At 40.7% G+C, this 13,156-nt stretch overlaps 1 pseudogene; it reads left to right on the forward strand.

Annotated features, from left to right (window-relative positions):
• The first annotated feature begins 7,564 nt into the window (after positions 1-7,564).
• On the forward strand, positions 7,565-7,682 carry LOC124719249 (annotated as a pseudogene).
• Positions 7,683-13,156: the final 5,474 nt, after the last annotated feature.

The raw sequence follows: 13,156 nt of genomic DNA on the forward strand, positions 1-13,156 counted from the left end.
ACACTTGGCGGCCAGATGCTGTTCCTCTACGCCTGATTACGTATTGGCGAAATTTTGTTTCTGCTCGTCTCTCTTTACCTCGGCCTCTCTCTCTCTCTCTCTCTCTCTCTCTCTCTCTCTCTCTCTCTGTGTGTGTGTGTGTGTGTGTGTGTGTGTGTGCGTGCGTGCGTGCGTGTGTGTGTGTGTGTGTGTGTGTGTGTAGCTGCCTCGGCAGAACCTCTCCCGCTTTTACAGCACGGCTAATTTTAGTCTTGTTTCGCGTTTTACGACACCTTTATTCCGAGATTCATTAAAAAAAAGCTTACGGTGCTCGCCATCATTGCAAAAGGTTCGGAGCAGTTTCCTACACCGGCGAGACAAACGCAGTTAAAACAGCCACGACCGACTACCTGGACTCTCGAGTTGACCATTGCGGATAAGCTACTTCCAGCTTCATCCTAATGTGTCGCAAAGCCACGTGTGGGATCCCAAACATCGGGATTATCACTAGGAACTGATGCAAATAAATTCTTGTCAATAGTGCCTGCAGCTAATTTTCGTTAAGCCACTTATGTTACGGTGGATTTGATAAGGCCTTCGTGTAGGGAAGGTGGCGTGATGATCGGTATGTATATGGCACGATGCGCTACCTAGTTATTGTTGCAAAACGCCACACATAAAAACGGGGTTGTTCCAAGACTCACACCTCGAGTACTGTTGGTGATAGGAAGGTGGGGTCAACTATTTTGAATAGTCCTGGACAATTTGTATACCCAACAGAACTGCCTCTATCCTACAGCACAAGGTCAAACTACCAATATTACACACTTCCTCCTACTTTGACAAACGCAGCGGATCTGCTGGTTCTTTTCGCATTTGATGTGGTCCGCGGTAGGCTTGACGGAACTTATGGAAGGACCATTAGTTCATGGGCAGTTCCTCACAAAATCCATAAAACATGGTTTTCTACTAGACACATCAAAAAAAGTTTTGCATCACCTCGGTTCCGAGAGTTCCGGAACCTGCACCGAAAACTGTAATAGAGATCAACATAAACATCATTTCCGTCCTTTTTATTGCTCATGAAAAGCACACACTGCATGTTGTACCACCATACAGCGAGACCTTCAGAGGTGGTGGTCTAGATTGCTGAACACACCGGTGCCTCTAATATCCAGTCGCACATCCTCTTGCATTGATACATGCCTGTATAGCACATTATCCAAAAGTTCATCAAGGCACTGTTGGACCAGATTGTCCCACTCCTCAAAGGCGATTTGGCGTAGATCCCCCAGAGTGGTCAGTGGGTCATCTCGTCCATAAACAACCCTTTTCAATCCACCCCAGGCATGTTCGATAGGGTTCATGTCTGGAGAACATGCTGGCCGCTCTAGTCGAGCGATGTCGTTATCCTGCAGGAAGCCATTCATAAGATGTGCACCATGGGGGCGCGAATTGACGTCCATGAAGACGAATGATTCGCCAACATGCTGCCGATAAGATTCCCCTGTCGGTGGGAGGATGGCATTCACGTATCGTACAGCCACTGACGTACGTCGGCCCCACATAGTGCCACCCCAAAACAGCAGGGAACCTCCACCATGCTGCACTCGTTTGACAGTGTGTCTAAAGCGTTCAGCCTGAGCGGATTGCCTTCAAATACGTCTCTGACGATTGTCTGGTTGAAGGCATATGCGACACTCTTTGGTGAAGATAACGTGATGCCAAATGCTGAGTGGCCCATTCGGCATGTTCTTGGTCCCATCTGTACTGCGCTGCACGGTGTCGTGGTTGCAAAGATGGACCTCGCCATGGACGTCGGGACTGAAGTTGCGCATCATGCAGCCTATTGCGCACAGCATTATTCAACATGGTGGCGTTGCTGTCAGGGTTCCTCAGAGCCATAAACCGTAGGTAGCGGTAGTATGCCTTGGGCGGCCTGAGCGATGTATGTCATCGACAGTTCCTGTCTCTCTGTATCTCCTCCATGTCCGAACAACATCGCTTTGGTTCACTCCGAGACGCCTTGATACTTCCCTTGTCGAGAGACCTTCCTGGCAAAAAGTCTAGGCGTGGTTGAACTACAGACAACACGAGCCGTGTATCTCCTTCCTGGTGAAATGACTGGAACTGGTAGGATGTCAGACCCCCTGCGTCTAATAGACGCTGCTCATGCATGGTTGTTTACGTCTTCAGGCGGATTTAGTAAAACCTGTGAACAGTCAAAGGGACTGTGTCTGTGTTACAATACCCACAGTGAACGTCTATCTTCAGGAGTTCTGGGAACCGGGGTGATGCAAAACTTTTTTTGATGTTTGTATATTTTCGCCGTCACTACGTACAGTCCGTGTGAGATAAAAAATTAGTTCCCTTTTTTTTTGAATTTCACGTAATTGAACTATCAAAATTTTACTCACCTATGAAGTTCTTTCAAGATGTGTGACAGAGGAAAGTAATGGAGCCAGTGGAGCATAAAAAAGCGCGCGCATGTTCGTATTCCGAAATTTTTGGGAAGATTTTTCAAAGTGTTTCGAAGGGTTGAATGAGGCATCTGGTACCCCACTTTTCAGTCTGTCCTTTAAACACCAGCAGATTCCAGTTTTTTGGTACGATTTTCGGAGAACAGCGATTTGTAAGCTATATAAAATTAGTGAAACGCGGTCTAGATTGCAATGGTTGTTTTATTTAAAATGACCGGTTCCGGCCTAGTCCTAGGCCACCTTCAGAATAGCACTGTGAAGGATTGAAATTGTGCCAGTTACACAAAGAAGTCAGAGACATAGGGACGGATTGAAGTCGTGCTAGTTACATAAAGAAGTCAGAGACTTAAAATAAAATAGTTTACACTTACTGAAATCGAAGAGTCGTTACTTATCAACTGAAGTTGACGATGACCAGAACAATCAGTAGACCTCAGTCGCTGGTAGTGCTGCTGTTGACTAGGCAACAATGCGTTGTTATGGATCCGGTGAGGGAGTGTTTGTGCTGTATGACGTCAAAGTCCGCCAATGAGGAACGCTTTACATAAAGTAGGTGTCATCTGAAGATACAGTTTATCTGAAAGTGAATAATTATAAAAAAGTAATGCGTGAAGGACAGAACAGGTTGTTAAAAACAGTAGCTGTAATAAGATTATTTAAAAATTATTCCTCTTATTTCTTGTAGTACCCTCTGCTGTAAGTAATTTATCTAGCAAGTATAATATATCCATAGCATCGGCTATTTAATCAATAGAATGTGTGTATAGAATAAACAAATGGATTTATGTGAAATAATTATCACTTATGATGACAACACAGAAACTACACTGTGGTGTGAATAATACGAAATTTCGTATAACATTGGCGGACTCATCTGGACTGAACTTGGTATCTAAAATTATGTAAATCGTCCCTGATTGCCTGACCTTGACGTCATACAACACCAAATCCGTGCCCGCATCTCGTGGTCGTGCGGTAGCGTTCTCGCTTCCCACGCCCGGGTTCCCGGGTTCGATTCCCCGGCAGGGTCAGGGATTTTCTCTGCCTCGTGATGGCTGGGTGTTGTGTGATGTCTTTAGGCTAGTTAGGTTTAAGTAGTTCTAAGTTCTAGGGGACTGATGACCATAGATGTTAAGTCCCATAGTGCTCAGAGCCATTTGAACCAAATCCGTACAGTGCAATGCTGTCCAGCCAGCGGCAGCAGTTTCAGCGTCTGAGGTCTACTGACTGCTCTGGACATAGTCAACTTCAGTTTATAGGCAACCACTCCTCTATTTTAATAAGTACCGATAAGTTTGTCCCTGACTTCTTTGTGTAACTGGCACGATTTATGTTCTTCACAGTACTGTTCATGGCCTAAGACTACGCCGAGTCCGATCATTTTAAATAAAACAAGCATTGTGATATAGACTGTTTATGACTAATTTTTTTGAGCAGCAAATTCGCATTTCTTGTGCTCCAATAGGAGCATTTTTCCGCTGGTTATTTGTACTACTGATAAAGAGATCGGAAAACATAGTAATCAAATTCGCCTACTGCTGTTTCAATACAGTTTGTTCATTTAGTCAATGTACGTTTAGAATTCGCGAGGGGGCGGGGCTAGCAGTGTATTTAACACTAAATTCTTCTCGAATCTTCATATGGAAATGATGCTCTAAGCCTCCCCCCCCCCCTTTTCCTAACTCCCACTTTTGCTGTTGCACATGGATTAAGAAGAAACGCGAACTGACTGTAATGGACTCTGCAAGTGTAGTAGAGAAGAGTTTGGCACCTGCAGTAATTTAATTTGATAGAACTTGATTCAGATGTGAAAATTACCGAACTATCAGTTTAATAAGTCACAGCTGCAAAATACTAACGCGAATTCTTTACAGACGAATGGAAAAACTGGTGGAAGCGGACCTCGGGGAAGATCAGTTTGGATTCCGTAGAAATGTTGGAACACGTGAGGCAATACTAACCTTACGACTTATCTTAGAAGAAAGATTAAGAAAAGGCAAACCTACGTTTCTAGCATTTGTAGACTTAGAGAAAGCTTTTGACAATGTTGACTGGAATACTCTCTTTCAAATTCTAAAGGTGGCAGGGGTAAAATACAGGGAGCGAATGGCTATTTACAGTTTGTACAGAAACCAAATGGCAGTTATAAGAGTCGAGGGGCATGAAAGGGAAGCAGTGGTTGGGAAAGGAGTGAGACAGGGTTGTAGCCTCTCCCCGATGTTATGCAATCTGTATATTGAGCAAGCAGTAAAGGAAACAAAAGAAAAATTCAGAGTAGGTATTAAAATTCATGGAGAAGGAGTAAAAACTTTGAGGTTTGCCGATGACATTGTAATTCTGTCAGAGACAGCAAAGGACTTGGAAGAGCAGTTGAACGGAATGGACAGTGTCTTGAAAGGAGGATATAAGATGAACATCAACAAAAGCAAAACGAGGATAATGGAATGTAGTCAAATTAAATCGGGTGATGCTGAGGGAATTAGATTAGGAAATGAGACACTTAAAGTAGTAGATGAGTTTTGCTATTTGGGGAGCAAAATAACTGATGATGGTCGAAGTAGAGAGGATATAAAATATAGACTGGCAATGGCAAGGAAAGCGTTTCTGAAGAAGAGAAATTTGTTAACATCGACTATAGATTTAAGTGTCAGGAAGTCGTTTCTGAAATTATTTGTATGGAGTGTAGCCATGTATGGAAGTGAAACATGGACGATAACTAGTACGGACAAGAAGAGAATAGAAGCTTTCAAAATGTGGTGCTACAGAAGAATGCTGAAGATAAGGTGGGTGGATCACATAACTAATGAGGAGGTATTGAATAGGATTGGGGAGAAGAGAAGTTCGTGGCACAACTTGACTAGAAGAAGGGATCGGTTGGTAGGACATGTTTTGAGGCATCAAGGGATCACAAATTTAGCATTGGAGGGCAGCGTGGAGGGTAAAAATCGTAGAGGGAGACCAAGAGATGAATACTCTAAACAGATTCAGATGGATGTAGGTTGCAGTAGGTACTGGGAGATGAAGAAGCTTGCACAGGATAGAATAGCATGGAGAGCTGCATCAAACCAGTCTCAGGACTGAAGATCACGACCACGACAACAGAACTTAATTTGATGGGAAATGAAAGGGTTGCTCTACCGATCTACAGAATGAAAGTTCTGTCCAAAATAACAATTTGATTTATTATGACTAAACTCAAAATAATAAACAAAACACATGACAAATTTACAATATGTCAAATTGGATACTCAAATACATGCTGTGAAGATGAAGTTGTCCACAAACTTGCTTGCGACATTTATGACCAAGTGGTATGTGGAGCTAATTCCTTGCAACTCAAATCTTAAGAGAAACACAGCCAACCCAGCATTCATTGCTGCTACAGTAGTGATAACTAAGACAATGAACAACCAAGACAGAACAAAGTTAGAGAAAGACGAACAGGCGCGCTCTGCTGAGCTATCATTATTACCTAGCAAAATTCCTTGATTTGCCATTTCTGCGGATGTACATTACCAAGCCGTCTTCTTAACTCTAAGGACATGATCTGGCGTACCGGAGGCGAAGGCTGGTTGCTTCGACGTCCCGTCGTGGTGATGATAATGTCGCGAGTATATCCCGAAACAAATTATCCTGGTCTGGTTGTTCCAGACTAAAGACTTCCTATCAATACAAATGCGCCTCTGAGGGAGACGAAGAAGGCTCGCCACACAATCACTGACGGTACAGTGATTGATTTTAACAAGCGAAGTCACACAGTAACTCCGATACAGTCAACTTTAGCCAAAACTGCTCAGAACGGACAACATAGGCCGCTTGTACGCAGAACGCTCAATTGCCAACTGTACTTGGAAAGTTTCGTTGAAGTCGGAACTTCAGCAACTTCGTCAAACAGTTACAATTGAATGAAAGTATATTAGACAGCCAACGGAAGGCAAGCTGTTCAGAGCAGCGAGAGCTCAGTCTTGTAACCCACTCCGAGCGAAAGGCGAGAGCCGACCCTCTCAAGAGCACCCGTACAAGCCGAACACAGAACATTGCCGCCCCCACGACAGTGGCCGTGGTTAAACGTTCCATTCAGCAACTCGGAAACCGGCGGAAAATTCCACTCTATTGCCGAAGCACTACTATTCCACCAGTGGAGATACCTGGCTCCAATTTCTGCGCCGATTTTGCTATGTCACAGAGCTATCCCCAAGTCAAGCCAATCACAGTTATGAATTTGTAGAAATTTGCCCGCCAAGACTGCTTGGGAACACAAGTCATTCCCACGCCTCGCTCATAGCCCGCCAGAAAGTGTTTTCAATAAGTTTCTGCAGAGTAACTAAATCTCTAGTCCCAACCGCTTCTTCAGGTCGCTGTGGGCGTGTCGCCCCCGCTCATATGACAATGTCGGCGTCTGGACAGTATCCACTCGGCTCCCTCACACCCGTCGGCTTAACTCTTTCATCCCCAGCAGAACACTCCTGTCTTTCCAGTCCACACAGGTGATGAGAGACGCGCCGTGGGAAGAAATAGGAACTCTTCACTGCATGCAATTTGAGAGGAAAATAATCAGATCTTATGGGTTCTCAATACTAGCCTTGTAATGACCATACTCGGCTATTCTTCCCCAAATCGAATTACTCAGAGTAAGACAGAAATATGAGAGGGGGAAGTCACTGTGTGCATTGTAAAGGCAAGCCACCTCTCAAATTCGCAGCTTCGGCACTAGGACTTCAGTTCTTGTGCAAGATCCTACAATGCGATTTCAACACGTCCAAGATGCGAGAACTGTTTGACGAACACTCTATGATAGGGATGCCCTGTATATGAGTTTGTTGAATTACTCACCAGATGCCACGACATGCAGACCCGTCACCATAAAATGAGTACGGTGAGTCCGAGTGCGCTACCAGAAGTCTGGCTTCGCACAGCCACTGAGCGCAAACAGTTACAAAGACTGGCGTGCACTGGCCGAGCAGTTCCTCATAAGCCACTCATTGCTATAGTGCAGTGGTTTCCATCCAGGGGTAAAAACAAAATGGTTCAATTGTGTTTTGATCACAGTACTGAATTGTTGACAAAAGATGATTAGCGTTATCATTATTTCCTAAGTCTGTAACGGCAACGGTCTTGCCGCAGTGGATACACCGGTTTCCGTCGTATTACCGAAGTTAAGCGCTGTCGGGCGTGGCTGGCACTTGGATGGGTGACCATCTGGGCCGCCATGGGCTGTTGCCATTTTTCGGTGTGGACTCAGCCTCGTTATGCCAATGGAGGCGCTACTCGACCGAATAGTAGCGGCTCCGGTCAAAGAAAACCATCATAACGATCGGTAGAGTGGTGTGCTGACCACAAGCCCCTCCCATCCGCATTCTCAGCTGAGAGTGACACGGCGGTCGGACCGTGCCGGTGGGCCACATGTGGCCTTATGACGGAGTGGCTTGCCTTAAGTCTGTAATACTGATTTAATGACTTAGCAATAATTACATTTTTTCGAATAACTAGTACGAGGCTTATTCAATAACCAAAGAGACAAATTGGTCTGGAGAAAAAGGGTATATTTTTACAAAACAATACTTTTTCTACTTTTCAACATAATACCCTTGAACATTTATGAACTTTTTCCAACGGCCTACAAGCTTTTTTTATTCTGGCTGCAAAGGACCCATTACCTTGATGTTTGAACTAATTTCCCACCAACTTTTTCACGTCCTCGTTGTCCTGGAACCTCTTCCCACGTAATGCTTCCTTTAGTGCACCAAACAAATGGAAATCACTAGGTGCTAAATCAGGACTGTAAAGGCGATGAAGCAAAACTTCCCAGCCCATTTTGTCGACGGTTTCACGGGTTAGTTGAGCAATATGAGGATGTGCGTTGTCTTGTTGGAGAATCACAACTCCCCTCTCAGATCCATGACATCTCTCTCTCATGGCTGGCTTCATCTTTTTTAAACGCAAATCGGAGTGGTATTGGCTGTTCATTGTACGCTGCTCTTCGAGATAATCACAAAAAGCTGGAACTTCAGCATCCCAAAACACCATCAACATAACTTTTCCTGTTGATGCTTGGTTTTTGAAATTTTTGTTGACAAGCGAGTTGGTGTGCTTCCACTACATGCTTTGTATTTCTGATTCTACCTCATAATAGTGAATCCTAGTTAAAATTTTGTTGCGTAAGTGCTCACCTTCTCTTTCATAAAGTTCCTTTAGCTCTGCGCCCACTCTCAACCTTGTGCTTTTTTTACAAGCTGAAATGCCGAAACGAAAATGCAAATTCAGTGACGTAAGAGGGTTAGATATTTTAGTGGTAGCAAGCATGAAGACTGCCATTCTGAACTATTGCAACTAATTCAGAAATTTTTTTGCCATTTCTGCACATAATGCTAATGTTGAAAGACTATTTTCACTAACAAGAGCACAGTGGACAGATGAAAGGAATAGATTGTCTGTTGATTCGGTCAAAGGTATTGTTTTTGTAAGGCATAATTTTAAAAAGGTCAGTTGTTTGGAATTTTTTGATTATATTTCAAACAAGCTAAATTTTGCACAGGATTAGTTCTTCAGAGAAATATAACTGACTGCTGTTGATTATCACATTTAACATTGTATGTGTCAGAATTAAAAAAAAACATTATTGTATATGCCTGTGGGTATTATAAATAGCATTTAAATTTGAAATTTACATAATCTTTTTCATTGAGCGATAATGTCTTACATTTTTGGCAAATGTCCTACATTGTTTACCAATGTGTCCTACATTTCCATTAAATAAACTGGTAAACCTATTCATTATACACTTCCCAATAATAAATGAACTAATTGGCAGCATAACACAACAATATCTATATAATGACCACTACACTACTGTATGGCTTACGCTGTATTATTATTATTATTGTTTCTCTTTCCTGTCTCAGACGTTATGTTTGGTTAAAAATGGAAAGTGATGCGGACCTTGATCAAGCATGACTTTCTTTTAACTGTACAGTATCAATAATTACAGATTTCTGTAGTTGTATATATAAGTTGGGATGTAGCTGTATTGCGTTGATGTACTGGTGGATATTGTGTGGAATGACTCCTGTAGTTGATAGTATAATTGGTATAAAGTCAACTTTATCCTGATGCCACTTGTCCTTTACTTCCTCAGCCAGTTGGATGTATTTTTCAATTTTTTCTCCTGTTTTCTTCTGTATATTTGTTGTATTGGGTATGGATATTTCGATTAGTTGTGATAATTTCTTCTTTTTATTGGTGAGTATGATGTCAGGTTTATTATGAGGTGTTGTTTTATCTGTTATAATGGTTCTGTTCCAGTATAATTTGTATTCATCATTCTCCAGTACATTTTGTGGTGCATACTTGTATGTGGGAATGTGTTGTTTTATTAGTTTATGTTGAATGGCAAGTTGTTGATGTATTATTTTTGCTACATTGTCATGTCTTCTGGGGTATTCTGTATTTGCTAGTATTGTACATCCACTTGTGATGTGATCTACTGTTTCTATTTGTTGTTTGCAATGTCTCCTTTTATCTGTTGTGGTATTTGGATCTTTAATAATATGCTTGCTGTAATATCTGATGTTTATTGTTTCATCCTGTATTGCAATCATGAATCCTTCCGTCTTACTGTATATATTGTTTTTTCTTAGCCACATGTTGGATGCGTCTTGATCGATGTGTGGCGGTGTTAGATGATACGGGTGCTTGCCATGTAGTGTTTTCTTTTTCCAATTTACTTTCTTTGTATCTGTTGATGTTATGTGATCTAAAGGGTTGTAGAAGTGGTTATGAAATTGCAATGGTGTAGCCGATGTATTTATATGAGTGATTGCTTTGTGTATTTTGCTAGTTTCTGCTCGTTCTAGAAAGAATTTTCTTAAATTGTCTACCTGTCCATAATGTAGGTTTTTTATGTCGATAAATCCCCTTCCTCCTTCCTTTCTGCTTAATGTGAATCTTTCTGTTGCTGAATGTATGTGATGTATTCTATATTTGTGGCATTGTGATCGTGTAACTGTATTGAGTGCTTCTAGGTCTGTGTTACTCCATTTCACTACTCCAAATGAGTAGGTCAATATTGGTATAGCATAAGTATTTATAGCTTTTGTCTTGTTTCTTGCTGTCAATTCTGTTTTCAGTATTTTTGTTAGTCTTTGTCTATATTTTTCTTTTAGTTCTTCTTTAATATTTGTATTATCTTTTCCTATTTTTTGTCTGCATCCTAGATATTTATAGGCATCTGTTTTTTCCATCACTTCTATGCAGTCGCTGTGGTTATCCAATACGTAATCTTCTTGTTTAGTGTGTTTTCCCTTGACTATGCTATTTTTCTTACATTTATCTGTTCCAAAAGACATATTTATATCATTGCTGAATACTTCTGTTATCTTTAGTAATTGGTTGAGTTGTTGATTTGTTGCTGCCAGTAGTTTCAGATCATCCATGTATAGCAAATGTGTGATTTTGTTTTGGTATGTTCCAGTAATATTGTATCCATAATTTGTATTATTTAGCATGTTGGATAGTAGACTTAATGAGTCTCCTTGGTATATTCCATGCTTAATCTCTATTGGCTGTGATGTGATATTATTTGAATTTGTTTGGATATTAAGTGTGGTTTTCCAATTTTTCATTACTATGTTTAGGAACTGTATCAATTTAGGATCTACTTTGTATATTTCCAATATTTGTAGTAACCATGAGTGGGGTACACTATCAAAAGCTTTTCGGTAATCAATGTATGCATAGTGTAGCGACCTTTGTTTGGTTTTAGCTTGATGTGTCACCTCTGTATCTATTATCAGTTGCTCTTTACATCCTCGTGCTCCTTTGCAACAGCCTTTTTGTTCTTCATTTATAATTTTGTTCTGTGTTGTATGTGTCATTAATTTCTGTGTAATGACTGGAGTTAATATTTTGTATATTGATGGTAGGCATGTTATGGGGCGATATTTAGCTGGGTTTGCTGTGTCTGCTTGATCTCTAGGTTTCAGATAAGTTATTCCATGTGTAAGTGTATCAGGGAATGTGTATGGGTCTGCAATGTAACTGCTAAATAATTTAGTTAGATGTGAATGTGTTGAGGTGAACTTCTTTAGCCAGAAATTTGCTATTTTATCTTTTCCAGGGGCTTTCCAATTGTGCGTAGAATTAATTGCTTGGATGACTTCATGTTGCAAAATTATCAATGGGTTTGACCATATGTTGCTCCAGAAGTGTTCCATGTCTGTTATGTTTGGTGGGTTGTCTATTTTAATGTGTGTGTTATCTATTGTCTGATAAAATTTCTTTTGGTTTCTGTTGAATGGTTGGTTTTGTTTCCTTCTATTTTCACTTTTTTTGTATCTTCTAAGCTGTTTGGCCAATGCTTGTAATTTCTGCTTCTTTTCATCTAATTGCTCTATCGCTTCTTCTTGTGACATTTTACCTAACCTTTTTCGTTTTTTGTTTGATATTTCATTTCTTATAAATTGTGTTAGCTGTCTGATGTCTTTTCTCAGTTTATCTATTCTGATCTGTAGCCTGTGTTGCCATGCTGGTTTTGTGGGTTTCTTCTGTGTGTTGGTTTGTTCTGATCCGTGCCTAGTGTGTATATTTAGTGTAGTGAGTGCTCGTATATAAACCAGTAGTTGTAACTCTTTCATAGTTGTATTTTCATTTATTTTGTTGTGTATGATTGTGTTGACAGTTGTTATTGTTGTTTCGACTTGTGGGTTATTTGGTGGTCTATGCAAGAATGGTCTAATGTCTGTACTTGTGTCTTTGTATTCTATATATGTTAGCTGGAATTTTTCTTCTATATCTAACATGTGTGTCACTTCGTGTTCAATTTGTCCTTGTTCTGGTGGCTGTCTTAAAATTTCGTTTTCCTCTGATTGTTTAATTGATGCGTGGTGTTCTTTGTTTGTTTGCTCTGGGATGTTTGAGTCCATTACTGTAATTTCTTCTTCTTCTGATTGCACATTATTTTGTTCCTGTATTTGTTGTACTTGTTTGATGTTTTCTAATTCTGACTGGGGTATCCTGTTATTTTTTATTATTACACGGATCTGATCAGCTAGTCGTTGTTCTGTTAAAAATTTTAATTCTGGGTATCTGGTAATAAATTTTGTGTATACTTGTGATCTGTATCCAATTGTGTTGGTTCCTAAGTTTGTTGCTTGGTAATAACGGAACATGAGGTGTCGGTTAAGTTCATCTGACCATCCCATCCTCTGTCTTGTTTTCCTTCTAGAGTGGTTGCAGGAAGCATATCCTGCAAAACACCTCTATTTGGATTTAAATCATTTTCCGTGTGGCTAGCAGTGTCGTTACCATTTGAAACGTCCCCTTAGAAAAATTTATGAATTACTGTGCTGATAAACCTCTTACATTATTTGATCTTAAATCAGCTGAGCAGAACTGAACGTACTCAGACATTTCTCTCTTTACTTATTCTGATCATCACTAAACTGACACACAATATTTTTTAGCGCAACGCAATCTGACTTTCAAAAATCCCTACAAAACAATGGCCCTGACTAACAGTAACCTATACTTTTCATGAATCACTTACCTCATTTAAATCTTTGTTACTCAAACTATTGCAATACAGCGAGCGCCAATTCTGCCAGCTAAATAAAAGATTCTAACTACTGAAGGCACTAACTACTGATAGGCATAGTTAGCAAATGAAAGATTTTGATAGAGAACAATGTATTTACCTTAAT

The sequence above is a fragment of the Schistocerca piceifrons genome, chromosome 10, assembly GCF_021461385.2.
Source record: "Schistocerca piceifrons isolate TAMUIC-IGC-003096 chromosome 10, iqSchPice1.1, whole genome shotgun sequence".
Lineage (NCBI taxonomy): Eukaryota > Metazoa > Arthropoda > Insecta > Orthoptera > Acrididae > Schistocerca > Schistocerca piceifrons.